At 42.0% G+C, this 16,195-nt stretch overlaps 1 protein-coding gene across 1 annotated transcript in view; it reads right to left on the reverse strand.

The window, feature by feature from the left end:
• The window catches only part of XPO1 (exportin 1), a 46,854-nt gene extending 30,875 nt beyond the window's left edge, over positions 1–15,979 (reverse strand). Inside the window, exon 1 of the mRNA XM_075203872.1 lies at positions 15,406–15,979. The gene's annotated coding sequence lies outside the window, so the exon portion shown is untranslated. The remainder of the gene's footprint in view (positions 1–15,405) is intronic.
• Positions 15,980–16,195: the final 216 nt, after the last annotated feature.

Below are 16,195 nucleotides of genomic sequence, written 5' to 3' on the forward strand. Positions count from 1 at the left end.
ATGTGAAAGGTGAATACAAGGTACACTAGATTGGAAGGGAAACACCCCCCCCACCCCCCCCCAAAAAATAACCAACATATTTTCGAAACCCCCTTTAATTTACACATATGGGTAGAATGTATGTGTGCTTGCCATTGTCACCAAGACAATTAAAGCATACCTAAGTGATACAAACACCTTCCTTAGGAATTTTTGGCGCTGCAATACCCTAAACAAAAAAATAAATTGGCTTAAGCCCCAGCAGACAATGCAAGACAAACTAGATGGCCAAGTAGTACATTTACTTTAAAATGATGGCGCCTATGCTTAACTTATATAGTATTGTATAGTTTGCACATTACTCTTACTTTTTTAACATGAAGCCAAGATATGGAAATTATTTAAAGCAACTTACAGACCAACACTGTGGCACAGTGGTTAGCATTGCGCTTTCACAGCCCTGAGCGCATGAGTTTGATTCAGACCATACTCTTATCTGTGTGGAGTTTAAAAGTGATGGCTCCAGGGTGTAAAACAAAAAGCAGTACTGCCTCTGTGAGAAACCCCTCAAAAATAGCCCAACGCATGGAGCATGTTCACTGCAATGAGACTGAAGTAGCACGGGCCATGCAATTCTCAAAGCACTCGAAAGAAAGGTGCATGCACTTGGCACATCTTAACAGAGGCAACTTTGCACACACACCGCTGAGGTACTGTGTACAGGACATGGCGTTCTGGTACCATGCAAACTGCCAGGCAAAGAGATGAATGCGGAAGGCTTCACGCACTGTGAATCCTTGTCAAGGCTTGTTTGCAAGGAAATACCTGTGGAGACACTTGGAGATGTAAGCTAAACCAAAGGGGCAACAAGCCAATACCTGGCAAAAAAAATAGTCCAGTCACTGTGTGCCTTTCCTCAGCCTGTCGCACCTGACATCAGTGGTGGCTTTTGGAAGCTCTTGAGTGACAAGAACCAGAATGAAGTCTTAATAAAAAAATGACTGATGCACCACGCAGATGGGGCAGCATCTCTTCAACCGGGTCGGTTCAGATGTTGGCAGGCACGAGTGCATCTGTCAGAAGCTTAGAGAAATGGGCAGGCTACTGCTACAGGCCAGAAGAGCTACTCCTTTAAGAGGGTGGAAGAATTTACCACCCTATCGAATTATTATTATTTATGCAAGTAGTAGACGCAGTGAAGCAGGCTATGATGAGGAGACCGGTACATTTAAGGACGCCCTCGCTGGCACTCAAGGTCAGGCACAGCCTGCAAAAAATAGCGAGGATTGTCGAGCCATGATGGAGAGCTGCACTGCTGCGGTTGAAAACATAAAACTTCAGGAGGATATGCGAGGCGAGATGGAATGAGTTGATGGAATGAGTTTAATCAGCTGCCTTGAAAACTCTTAAGGAGGCCAAGTGAAACATGCCTCAGCTCTTACCTTTCACGGAAAATGTGAAAAAGATGCATTTGTACCTTGATGAAAAACAGCAAGAAGTGCCAAAGTGGACTATCCACTGGGCACTGCTTGCAAAAGTCACCCTGGCACAGGTGATTTTGTTCAATGGGAGAAAGGAAGGGGGAAGTTTCCAAAATGTTGCAGACTACCCCTCAAGATACACTTTGGATCTCCACGAAGATATGGCCCTAGCGTTTACAGGGGTTGAGAAGAAGCTCTGTTGGCACTTCACTTGCATCGAAATCTGAGAAAAACGAAGGAGAAGAGTCCCCATCTTGCAGACACCACGCAAGCTGCAATGGAACTTCTCGCAGAGACGTGTATATCCAAAATGTCTACATGTTTGCCAGACCAGCTGCCTTGTCATATTTCAGAGGCTCCGACTGCATGACTGTTTGCCAGTGAGTGTGGGGCAAAACATCCCCACACTCTGTCTTCCATGAAGCTTTGAAAGCACGATGTCACTCTTGAAGGTCCTCAAACTAAACGACACAGAACTGGATCAGTTAGCAGACTTCCTTGGGCACGACATCAGGGTGCAGCGGCAGTATTACCGGCTCCCAGAAGGTACCCTCCAAATCGCAAAGATCAGCAAACTGTTAATGGCTATCAAGAGTGGCAGATAAGCCACATTCAAAGGTAAGAATTTGGACGAGGTGCACATTGATCCAGACGGTAAGTTTGAAATTTGGTGTCGGACGATTCTTTTGAATTGTACGTTAGTCATTTACACATCTTTATTTTCAGAACAGGTCCAGCTACTGAGTCACATGTCATGATCAGCAAACCCCCATGACAGAGGCACAAGTGGTCAAGCATTTGTCGACACTTCCATGTCAGAAGAGAGGCGGTGTATGGACCTGGCAACACTAGACCAGTGCTCAGCCATTGCACCCACAGGTAGGTGTAGCACACAATTTTGCTAGGCAAAAGAACTTTGCAACCTGAAAAGGAAAAATACAGAGATGGTAAAGAACTGCAGGGGAAAACCTGTGACAGAGAGGAGGTCAAGGCTATGGAGAAACAACTGATGAAGTTTATAAAGACATGCCAAGTGCCCTGAAAGCATGATTGGTTCAGCCATGAGGCACGCAACACAATGAGACTTAAAACTTTGAACTGGTCGGTGTTGAAATTCTACATAAAGAACCGCATAACAGCTTTAAAGACGGATCAAACTTGTTGAAATGATGCGCAGTGGTTGAACAGCGCTGTAACCTCCATGGCTAAGTGCTGGTTTAAGCAGACATGCGGATGTCCTCAGACGGCGAAAATACTTGACATTTTCCCCATCTTGCAGTCCATGTCAGTACTTTATGCAAAGTCAAAGTGTAAATCTCATGCGGCAACCCGCTTTTACACATACACCTATGATTGTTCTGTCGACAGGGCATTAGGAAAGGGGGGTCCCTATACACCATGTTCCAGACATGGGTCCTCATGATGCAACAACAAGTGTGTGTGCGTGCGTGTGTGTGTGTGTGTGTGTGTGTTAGGGAATTTAGAACGTAAGCACCAATGGGGCAGGGACTGATGTTATTTATTTATTCTCTGTACAGTGCTGCGCAATATGGGTGGTGCTATATAAAGAAACCTTAATAGTTCGGCCAGAGGCTTTAAGAAAAGTGACACTACAAAAAAAAACTTCATTTGTATACAGTCCGTTATACTCAGCCATTTTACATGCAACTTTTCCTATCACCCGCTTTATCAAAACGAGTTTATTAAATGTAAACTAATTTGTAGAAAAGCATAAATTAATGCACTAGGACAGTGGTTCCCAAACTTTTGCAGTTCGCGGCACCCTTAGAGTCTCCAAATTTTTTCAAGGCACCCCTCCAAAATAATTATTGAGCAGTCCTGTTTTAGTTGGGTCTAAAAATTGTGATAAGTATTTAGGTCAGGACAGAAATACTTATTTAGTTGTATGCAAAAATGACCCCTCTGCATTTAGACACTCTGCCTTCAGGCACTCTGCCCCCTCTGCATCCAGACACACTGCCCCCTCTCACAATGCCCCCCCCCTCTTCTGCCCTGTCCCCCCCCTCTTCTGCCCTGTCCCCCCCCTCTTCTGCCCTGTCCCCCCCCTCTTCTGCCCTGTCCCCCCCCTCTTCTGCCCTGTCCCCCCCATCTTCTGCCCTGTCACGCTGTCCCCCCCTCTTCTGCCCTGTCCCCCCCTCTTCTGCCCTGTCCCCCCCTCTTCTGCCCTGTCCCCCCCTCTTCTGCCCTGTCCCCCCCTCTTCTGCCCTGTCCCCCCCTCTTCTGCCCTGTCCCCCCCTCTTCTGCCCTGTCCCCCCCTCTTCTGCCCTGTCCCCCCCTCTTCTGCCCTGTCCCCCCCTCTTCTGCCCTGTCCCCCCCTCTTCTGCCCTGTCCCCCCCTCTTCTGCCCTGTCCCCCCCTCTTCTGCCCTGTCCCCCCCTCTTCTGCCCTGTCCCCCCCTCTTCTGCCCTGTCCCCCCCTCTTCTGCCCTGTCCCCCCCTCTTCTGCCCTGTCACGCTGTCCCCCCCTCTTCTGCCCTGTCACGCTGTCCCCCCCCTCTTCTGCCCTGTCACGCTGTCCCCCCCTCTTCTGCCCTGTCACGCTGTCCCCCCCTCTTCTGCCCTGTCACGCTGTCCCCCCCTCTTCTGCCCTGTCACGCTGTCCCCCCCTCTTCTGCCCTGTCACGCTGTGTCCCCCTCTTCTGCCCTGTCACGCTGTGTCCCCCTCTTCTGCCCTGTCACGCTGTGTCCCCCTCTTCTGCCCTGTCACACTGTGTCCCCCTCTTCTGCCCTGTCACACTGTGTCCCCCTCCACTGCCCCTCTCACGATGTGCCCCGCTGTCTGCCCCGCTCCCTCTCACTCCTCTGCCGCGAGCCAGCTATAGGAAAAAACAAAGAGCACATAAACTTACCAATCCGTGCGGCGCCGGGACCCAGCAGACTCCTCTCTCCCGCAGCTGTCACTGAATATCGACGTCAGTGACAGCTGCGGGAGAGAGGAGTCTGCTGGGTCCCGGAGCCGCGCGGATTGGTAAGTTTATGTGCTCTGTTTTTTCCTATGGCTGGCTCGCAGCACCCCAGTGACAGCGCCGCGGCACCCCTGGGAGCCGCGGCGCACACTTTGGGAACCGCCGCACTAGGAGATATATAGCGATACACAAACTCGTCTATTAACACATTTACAGTAAACTCTGTGCTCAACACTTAAAAGTAAGACCTTGTTCCAATATAAAATAAAAGGCTTAAATGGAAATATTGGAGGACTCTTGCTCCAAAAATCTGACTTGTTCCTAAAGCAACAGAATAAGTCCCAGAAACCATAGAGTGCAGTGTGCAAAATATATAATAAAAAGTGATACTGTAAAAAACATAACTTTTTTATATACACATGGGGTATTTAAAAAAAAACAAAACAAAAAAAAAAAACAAACCCACCAAGTATACATCGATAAATAAAAACAGTTTATCTGGTTATTATAGACCTCTTATGGATTAACTAGCTTTACAAGATCTGAACAGTCTGCATGCATCAGCAACTATGGATACTCAGCAGCTGGCCTAGTATGGAGCCTATATGATCAGAGTTCAAGAGAATCTTCTCCCCAACATATTTCAGTCAGACTTCATCAAGGGGATGTTCCACATTACAATTAGAATATTTATTGTTTATTCTACAATAATTATCCAAGATTTGCATATAACATACATACACACATATGTGTATATAATATATATATATATATATATATATATATATATATATATATATATATATATATATATATATATATATATATACACATACATACACACACACACATATACACACACACACACGAGAAGACTTTCACTGCATCTGGTCTTACAACAGGTCTCTAGCCTAGAGGAACAGAGTTTTATTTAAATCATTGGTACATGCACAATTAAGGTTACACCATAGCACATGTGCCTCCATATGAGATCACCACAGGCGGAAACTTAACATACATAATTTCCTAAGTACCAACATGCCACAGTGGAGAAACTGATTGTTCAAAAAACTGATCCGTGGTCAGTTCCCCTCTGAACAAGTTTAAATTTGGTGCTTCAGAATACCAGGCAGTATGCGCAGCACTCTGGGACATACTTTAGATGTGTGTGCCAGTTATCAGAGCTGGGCTCATTAGAGAGCTCCCTGCTGCTGCATACACCAAACTTTCTTTTGAGTACTTGGTGAAAATATATTCCTTGGCATATACTGATTGCATGTAATCAAACAAATATAGATATCAGTGTTCTCCCCAGCACCTATTTCCCAGGTGCTCCACCTGGCTGTTTTTACTTGCCACCCAGCTCTAGGAGCCCAACAAAGTCCTATTATAATAGAATAAACCATGGTTTCTCCTATAAGAACAGGCCCATGTGAGCACTACAGCCAGCATTGTGTATTAAGCCACTGACCACCAGTCTGACCAGGTGTGGACAATAACCTCCCAACATTTTTCAATATTATTGCAAAGCATTACATTGCCCCCACCCAGCTATTTCTTAATACCACCCAGCTGTCAAAATTTTCTGGGTAGAACCCTGGATATATAAATATATCAGGTGTGCTTATACTGAAGTAAATATGAACAACCATGCTCTTTTCAGTTCTCTGCAGCAGGTTGCCATGTTAGTTGAAAGGTGCTTCTATAAGCAGACCGTTTGAGTGACAACTTTCCAAAGCACATGTGCAGAAAAGACTGGTTGATATAGGGGCAAGAACAGCAACAGGCTGGGTACACACTACAGGTTTTTCTCCAGATTATCGTGCCAATCACACAATAAATGACTGATTGGACCAATACTGCATTAATGTGCATGCTAGACGATCATGTTTTATCATTCCAAAGCACATCATTTGATTTTATCAACAGACTAAACATCTGTAAACGATGGAATGTCGTGCAAATTCTACAGTGTGTATGCATGCACGACCAGCAGAGTAGTCAGATCTCCATAGAGTTTACAGAGTCACAATCTTTTCAGCCGATGGTTATGATAGATGAAGAGCACAAATCTGTAGGTAAATCTTGCAAAAATGTGTATAGTGTGTACACATGATTCGGTATGCTGATTGGGACCATCAGTTGTTGGTAAAATCTTTAACTAAATCGCTCCGGAATAAATTTTCTGTAGTGTGTACCCAGCCTAACAATTGCATTCTTAGCTTTTTGCTCTATAAAAGAACACATAAGGACACAGTCCTAAATGTGTGGGAGGAGCTTGAGCTGTATGGTAGGGCACATTAACATCTATGAAACCGACTCAATACAAAATGTTAAATTCCCTTCAGGAATTTGTCTATCCCACTGTATCATTAATATGTTTATCTCCAAAATATAGTTTCCCAGTGAAACCATTGACCTGCCAGGAAATCGTAAGTGTTCAATCAACCTGGTGCTTGTAAAGCAAATGCTTCCATACTAGCATTTTGGTATTGCTTTGAAACTCACTGACATATCTGCAACTGCATTAGTATGAGAGAAGTGAAATTAATGTGATGCAGTTTACTGGCTAACTGAATAGATATTCGTTTCAAAACCAAAGTAGTATTTACAGCATATAGCCAATTTATTTTCAGGTGACTAATGATCAATGCATTTAAGGGCTAAAAAAGTACAACATTACATGAAAGGTAAATTGTCATAATTTAATTGATGCGGCTTAGTTTTGCAAAAAGAGGATTAGCATAGTAAGTTTTATTTTAACAAACAGGCCGACAAGTTCAACTACTATTTTCAGTCATATTCAATTAACCACATTATTATTATTTCACACTACTTTAACCATTCAAGTAATTAACTCTACATTTAGCCATTTGAGAAAAGACACTGTTAAAATATGTCCATATCAAAACAGTGAGTACTGACCAAATACTTACTAGTAGACATCCCTAAAACAGACTTAATCAGCAGTTTAATAACTTATAAGTCAGTCAAAAGGTGAGTGAGCTTTTATATCTATTAACATTGTTCTCTTTATGCAGCATGTCATACAATGAACTGCAAGACCAGTGTTGTCTGCAACTTTAAGTGGGATAGATGATACATGCATACTTTAGAACTATTCATGTGCTAAATATAACCTTAAAATGAAGCATCTCCTACTCAAGCATTATGCCAATTTAAGAGAGCTAAACATTTTATATAAAAAAGTTCTACAAAAATGCATTTAGGATGCAACAATCAAAGCCATCTATCCACATGTGCTTTTAATGTAAATTATTCCAAGCTGGGAGGGACTTCTGAAGTTAGCAGTGTGAAAGGTTTTCACAATTAAAAAGGAAATAAGTACCAGAATTTGTAACTAAAACCAATTTGTTCAATTACTGCAATGCAAGTACTTTCACAAATCTCAACTAGGCTTCTTAATCCTCAAACTATTATTAGAGAGAAAAAAAAAATGTTATTCTAGCCAAGGTTCATGTCAGACAAATTAAAATGGTAAAGGGACTGCAGGAAAGTTGCCAGCATGAAGATGCAGTTTCCACATTTGCATTGGTACCTTCTTAACACCTCTAAATTACTAACCATCAATCCCTCGACCAGTAAGAGCAGGTGGGTAGACAGGCATGCTCAAAAAGAAAACAATTCTAAAATCCTTTTCTAACCAGCATAGAAACACCAGATTTGAAGGCATTCTACAATTGATTCACATGCAAGATATTGTATAGATAAGATGGGGAGGGAACATTTCAGCCATTGCTATCATTTAAAACAAGTGCAATGCCATTCCCAAAACTACATACACCAACTAAAAATAAAAAAAGTGCCCAAAACTACTGATTGGCAGCGACAAACCATAACCAATACCAGGTGCATAAAACATCACAAAAAAACCCTTGCATAACTTTTGAACAAAATGGATTTAAGACAAAGCATGTTGACAGTGACATCCTAATTACAACTTCCATTGCAATAAATATATCAATGTTTATATGAAGATAGTCTAGTCAAGGTGTGGGCACAAAGGACAAAATTAGGAACTTAACTTTTCCTTAATGTTTTACATTGGCAATTGCTGGATAATGATTAGCCCAACATTAGAAATGAAAATGAGACATACTGTTGCCAAGACCCACGTTAAACTTCTCCTTGTCAATTTACTATATCCTTTTCATTTACAGTAGGGTTACAAAATTATAAAGCCACCATTATGTTGGGAATTTTTCGCTCTTTTAACCAGAGAAACCCTTACACATTTGAAGGCTGATCATTTGTATGGGTTTCTTCCCACAGTCTAAAATCCATAGACAGCAGGATTTTTATTAAAAAAAATATATAAAAATAAATCATTGAAGCAATGTTTATGTTGACACCACAGAAAGGTTAATAAATTAGCACAATTTTGTCTGTTTGGCTGCTATACATAGGGATCAGCGAGCACAAGCCTGTGCAAAAGTTTTAGGCATGTATGGAAAAAAATACTTCAAAGTAAGAATGCTTTAAAAACTAGAAGTGTTAATAGTTTATTTTTTATCTATTAACAAAATGCAAAGTGAATAAACAGAAGAGAAATATAAATCAAATCAATATTAAGTGTGACCACCCTCTGCCTTCAAAACAGCATCAATTCTTCTAGGTGCACTTGCACAAAGTTTTTGAAGGAACTCAGCAGGGAGGTTGCTCCAAAAATCTTGGGGAACTAACCACAGATCTTCTGTGGATGTAGGCTTGTTCAAAACCTTATGTCTCTTCATGTAATCAAAGACAGACTTGATGTTGAGATCAGGGCTTTGTGGGGGCCATATTGTCATTTTCAGGACTCATTCTTCTTTACGATGAAGATAGTTCTTAATGAAATTGGATGTATGTTTGGGGTTGTTTTCCTACTGCAGAATAAATTTGGAGCCAATCAAACGCCTCCCTGATGGTATTGCATGATTGCTAAGTACCTGCCTGTATTTCTCAGCATTGAGGACACCATTAATCCTGACCAAATCCCCAACTCCATTTGCTGAACTGCAGACCCAAACTTGCAAGGAACCTTCAGCATGCTTCACTGTTGTCTGCAGACACTCATTGTACTGCTTAAAATGTTTTATATGCTTTGAAACATAGGCAATTGCGTATTTAAAAGAATCTATGAACAGGTTTCATGCAGTATATGCAATCAGAACTACCACTCATAAAAAATTAAGATATTTAAATATAAATGAAAGCTGCGCAAGCTGAAATGGATCCTCACATGTGAACTTTTTTTTTTTAAGCCACGTGAAGTCATATCACAAAAGGGCACCAACAGATCTATTGTAGAATGCACTACCACAATTTGAATAAAATGGATAATTATTAAGGAGTCTGGAACAGAACTGTTTGAGGCTGCCTCAAGGCATCCAGGCTATCACAATTTGAGGGCATACATGGATACTGGACCATATAAGTGTTTAATGGATGTCTCTCCTATTGGGCATGCATAAAAAGGTATTTTAAGCAGATGTGGTTAAGAGGATATGAGGGAGACTTTCAATATTTTTAAGAAGATAACTTTTTTTTAACCCACTTAACAGTTTCTGAATCACAAACAGTAATGATTAGAAGAGGTCATGTTCAAGTTTACTTATAAGCTTACTGACCTTCATACCTTACGAAGGGAGGCTGCTCAATGTAGCATTATAGATCTAGCTTACAATAAATATATGCAATCTCAAGGAAAAGATAGATAGCTGAAGCAAACCAAGGGACTACTGCATTCTCCATTTTCCCATGGCATGAAATGTTACTATCACCCATGCAAAAGATTTGACTTTTCCAAACATCGATATCACTTCCATATACAAAACTATACAGCAGATGAGTGAATGTACATTATGGGGGGGTATTCATTTGGCTGCATTACTGTAAAAAGTAAGCATGCGCAATATTACCGTTGTTACAGTAATAGTGCATTTAAATACCGTTCTTACGGTGGTTTCAACGGCGGCTTTTAGCTCGCACGCTCCCTGAGCTGCAAGCAGAAAGCCGGGTTAACTTTACCGTAATAGAGTTACCGCAGCGCTACCTCGGGGGGAATTGAATTCCCCCCAATGAATTGTCTGAATCTGCCTGTCCATAACCATTTGGGTGGTAACTCAAGCACAAATGTTGAATCCCACTATGCTCTATTACTCAAAATTGTATGGGGGGAGGGGTTTCCTCATAAGAAAAATTTAATGCAATACTAAATATAAAACTGAAAACTTGGGCAGCATGCCTCACCTACCGCAAACATCCTTAACCAGGTTTGGCCACATCCCAATATAACAGGGAAGACCACAAGCATGAGGTCTATGTTACAGTGGAAACCAGCCCCAGTCTGCTCACCACTGGCCATGTTGCTGGCTGGCACATGGAAAATGCTTCTGACTTGATTGGGAGTTTTGATAGCTACTCAGTCATTCAGGTCACAGTTATCCAGCACTACGGTTCTTAGTGAACAGTCTAACACAGGGTTGTCCAACCCGCGGCCCGCATGCGACCCAGCCCGCCTGTAAATGTGGCCCAGCGGTTGTGGCAAGGGGGCAGCGCTGTTAATGAAAAAAATATCCTGCAAAAAAAAAAAAGAAAGAAAATACTTATCTTGCGGTCACTCCCTGGTCTCCTCCTCCGTGCGGTGCTCGCAGTGAATGTCGGGGGTGATGTCATCACCCCCGACATCCATTGCGTAGCACAGCACAGGGGAGTCACCTGCGCGAACTATCAGCAGCAGTGAAAGATTATCCAGTATCTTATTGTTGTTACTCTGAATTTGGATTTTCTGCACCATGCAATTATGAACTAGCTGTGTTCTCTGTATGTATCTAATAAATATTAAGAGATGATTGTATTTTTAATATTTTAAACCATTTTAAATGTGCAGTGCTGAGTAGGGTGAAATTATCACCCACTGTTACCCTCATCGGAGGCTGCTCCATGAGCCATTTTTTTCCGCCACCCTATCTTTAAATCTCTGTAGATTTCTATTAGTCCTCCTGATGCTACCTATATCGTTGACCATTTCAAACTGGTCACTAAAAAAAATGATTCCTGGGTGCAGAAAGAGGAAAAAAAGTTTTTGGCATTTAATTCCCCGAACCCCACTAAGGGGTAGATGCAGGTAAGTTAAATTGCAGCTGGTAATGGGACTACTGCTTTAATCAAGATTCTGCAACAGGTTTCCTAACTCTTACTAACTTCATTTCCAAATAAGTTTAATATGTTAACTATGTTTTCTATGTTTTTTTGGATGATCAGCTATCGTTAGTGTTAGTGTATTTTATGTGCGGCCCAAACCAACTCGTCGTCTTCCAATGTGGCCCAGGGAAGCTAAAAGGTTGGACACCCCTGGTCTAACATCACTGGTTATGGCTTTTTCTTTTTCCTATTAGATTATAAAGAAAAGGAAACAGCCTCTGGACTACAACAGAGTAACAAACATTTTTTTTTATAATAAAGAGGTATAAAGGGGCCATCAGTTAGAGCTTTATTCAATTACAGTTTATTTACAACTATATGCATTTTGTATAATGGTCCCCATTTTTTTCGTCCACTATACTCATACTACAACTTCTGCATATCATCATGTAACAGCATGCATTGATAGACTGAAAGGGAATGCTAAAATATGATGTTTCGCAATACCTGGAAAAGCAAGGCAGCAGAATAAAAGTTGTGAACAGCAGTTATAAGTTTTTAGCTGCACAGCCAACAATTTTTGCTTGAGGTTCAGCAAACAGGTATTTCCACTGAATATTGGGAATTTAAGCACATTAAAAGAAACGCTGAACACAAAAGGGTGCACAAATTTCAAATCCACTAAACACTACTTGCAGAATTAGGATAGGCCCTAAATGTTGTTTTAAAAAATATATATTTAAAAAAAAATAAAAAATTCAGATTTAGTGTTTTGAAAAAAAAATTACTATTTAAAATAAAAATCTTTGTGAAACTTGCTAAAACATCTTAAGTAATGCAGCTCTTGTATAAGTTTCCCACCATGTTAATTTGGGGATAAATTGTTCCACTATAAGGCAATTGTGTAAACCAGACCTTAAAGTAAACCATACTACTTGCATGTGCGCCACACAATAAAATGCATATACATTCACCACTTAAATCGGGACAAATTAAACACTGCTGAATGGCATGTACTCTACTTATAGGGCTACCCTTCAATAATTTGACAAATAAAAAGCTAGTGCACTTTAAAACACAGCAAAAACAGGGCTGCTACAGGTATCAATGTACTAAAGAACAAGTTCTATTTTTAATGCATTGAGTGTTAGTGTCCTCCAAGATGTGAACAACTAGGAGAGTTTTGTCATCTCAGAAATATGTTCCCGTGACTGCTGCTAAAGCTTAAGTGTCAAAAGCATGCGGTGAACGCACCAGAGGGAAACGCAATGTACATATTAATACAACCTATAGTTTCATTTTGCTGAGTAGATATGTTCACCTTGTTTGAGCTCAACATCATATGATCTACCTTTATGCATACCCTCCCCACGTGGTACGCATATGCTCAACTATAGCTATCCAATATTGAAGCGGTACTTAACCATTTTAAATTGCACAAAAAATATCACTTCAAAACACATTAGAGAAGTATAAACACACAGATTATAAAAAAAATAAATATATATATATATATATTCATACCACTCAGGAAAGTGCATATGAAAAGTCAGCACGCAATATATGCAAGTGTGGTGACAAAGCACGGCAGTCTTGCTACACCTGCACTCGTGGAGAGCTCCCCCGCTTCGAAACATGAATGAAGATAGCCGCCTAGGAGTGACTATACAGAACTGGGACAACTCATGCCAAATCAATCCAGGCGCAAAGTGTAGCCTTTTCTATGTTCTCCCAAGAATAACCAATCAACATTTTTAGGTGAATTGTGCTAAAGTAACTATGGTAAGACCTAAATAGCACTCAAAATGAGATATATACACACACATACATACACACACACACACACACACACACACACACACACACACACACACAAGCATGCACACATTGTCAAAGGAAATTCCCATGTCCAAAGAAAAAACAAAATTGCTTTGTCACCAACTGTGCTTGTTACCCTTTCTTTTTTTCTGTACCCCATTTAACTTTGAAAAACTCAAAAAATTGACGTAAAATTGCTTTGTCACACAAAATGTAAGTCAGTGTAAATGAAAAAAATCACTTGACATTCAAGTTGTACACCACAATCATGCATTAATAAAAAAAAAAATATATATATTTTCTGACTCAAGTTATTTAGATATCCAGGAAAGCTATTTTTCACAAAAGAACAGTTAACATACATAGAACAATGCTTTCCCATATCCTTCTTTTAACAAGTGGCATGTGCTATCTAAACTACTTGTGGCACACTAATATAGCTAGTAAACAAAGCAATGGATTTTCAAACACCACCTAATGGGTTGGCTTAAACCAAACAGCATGTGACAAAACTGGTCAGCAAGTACAAATCATTAACACGTGGTTAAACAGTACTGATAGCTGAACTATGAGAATTTCTAACACGACCTGCTGCAAACCCTTTGTTGTACATATTAGGTCTAAAACATCACAGCTGGAAATACAAAATGAATGCTGCCTAAAATGCTGTAAGTAGTAAAACATAAAAAACATTCAAAGTTAAACTCCAAAAACAAAAGCTACATTAGGAAGAAGATTTCAGTCGGTGACCGTGCAAAAATATACAATGGAAGCCAGTTTTCAAATACCTAAGACTAACATCAATGTTCATAGAACTACAAGAGGAAAAGTCATTCCACAAGAAGCAAACGCACCAAGTATACAACTTACAATATTAGCCCCAGATCTTACTGTGCTTTTATTTTTGTTAAAAAATAAACAAAACCAATCAAAACAAAAACATGCCACAAACACATGTAAACTGTATTTAAGTGTGTGCATGATTTCCCCTCTCTATTATATTCAATATATACAGGAGTTCATGTTAAAACTGTTGAGTTATTAGAAATATAACTTTCTGCCTTCTAAACTAGGTTCTACCCCCAATCTAATATTGCTTTTCTATTTGAACCACCAATGCTGGTCCAAGGCGTACTTCTAAACATAAATGACCGAGCCATTACCAAACTATCATAAACTATTACACAAACACAGTGTATAGACAATAGAAAGGATATATACTATTCCTCATCTACCACCCACACACTTTCAAATCAAATACTAGTGTTCAATTTCTATGGCCAGTCCCCTACAAGGAATATATAGGGCTTTTTTCATTTAAAGAGAAATGAAACAAAAACCACATCTCTCGAACAACGTGCTACAAGTGTCCTGGCTACTCTCCATCTCGTACATATCTAACGAAAATCAGGTTACAATTCACATTGTACGCGAGCTGACGATCACATATAACTCAGTAAGCGAGCTGTGGGCAGACATTAGTGTTTGTTTATGAAATGAGCGCAGGTCCCCCGTCAGGCGGAGCCCAGCAGCCGCCGGAGGGAGGGGGCAGCTCCAGTAACGTGGGGCGCTGCGGGCAGGTAGATGAGGCCGCTATGCCCCCTCTCCCTCAGCCTCTCCCTGCCCCTCCCTCCCCAGCACGTGATGCTCACGGACCTCTCCACACACCAACATTTCTGGAAATTTCCACTCCGCCAGCAAGTCTGCAAAAACACGGGAGGCCAGGAGCTGGCTCCATCTGCCCTTGTCCTTCCCACCCTTACTGGGAGCACGGCCGCAGGAGAGTGCCCTGAAAGCCTGAGGCCTACTAGGACATTTCCTTCTACACTTTCCATTCAAAGAGACGAGTTCTCCCTCTCGTGTAACAACGCAGGCCTCTTATTCCGGCCACCTTCTCCCCGTAACTATCACAGCCCAGCCGTGTGCCCCTCATCCCTGGACCCCACACGTGGGGACAAACAAAAACACGTACACAACGTGTGGTACACACACCCACCCCCGGCCACACAGTCACGTACACACAACACAGAGGGTAACACACACCGGGGCCACTTACCGAGAGCGGGAGATGCCTCTTCCTCAGCACCAGACGGGGGTAGAATATTGTGCAGTAATCCAGTAACAACCAGCAATGTGACCACCTCTTACCAGCAGTCCCCCCCCCTGTAACCAGCGCACACTGGAGTAGTATTATGTGAGTGCGGAGCCCCCTCCGTGAAGGGTTTATATAACAATATAATACAATGTATGGGGGGCCTTCAGGTGGGGAGTGGTGCTGTCCGCCCTTATACTCCAATGAATGGGGAGAGGAAGGGGGTAGTCTCTAGGCCCAGGCCAGGATCTCGCCTTACAAACACACTGCCAATATCGAGCAGTCTACGTCTAATGAATGGCTGATAATCTCTCCGGGGCCCTAACACATTGTACGAGAGGCTTCCCGGGCGGCTGACTGCAAGGCGGGCTGTGTTTTCAAGTTTCTCGCCGTGGTTGAGGCGCGGCGGAGCGGGCGGGCAGGCTGAAAGAGGTTCTTCTTCTGCTCTAGTGCCACACACTCGCAACCGGTTGAAACCGGTTCAGACTGGGACATTCCATCTCCGTTTAGTTCTCAAGCCCATGACGCCGCCGAGCGTTTGGAAACCTGTGCAACTCCGCCTTCCGTTCACGCTGATTGGCTGAGATGGTACATAGGAGTGGGCAGGTTGGCCAGCAGACACGCTTGTCAACTTACACAACGTTGACGCCCTCTCTTGCTGGGGCTTTATTATTTTTTTATTTTAGCTCATTGCCGCGAAGCGACTATGGAAGTGGCAGCGATGACGTCCTGGATATAGTCCTGGGTGCTGGTT

The sequence above is a fragment of the Mixophyes fleayi genome, chromosome 3 (assembly GCF_038048845.1).
Source record: "Mixophyes fleayi isolate aMixFle1 chromosome 3, aMixFle1.hap1, whole genome shotgun sequence".
NCBI lineage: Eukaryota > Metazoa > Chordata > Amphibia > Anura > Limnodynastidae > Mixophyes > Mixophyes fleayi.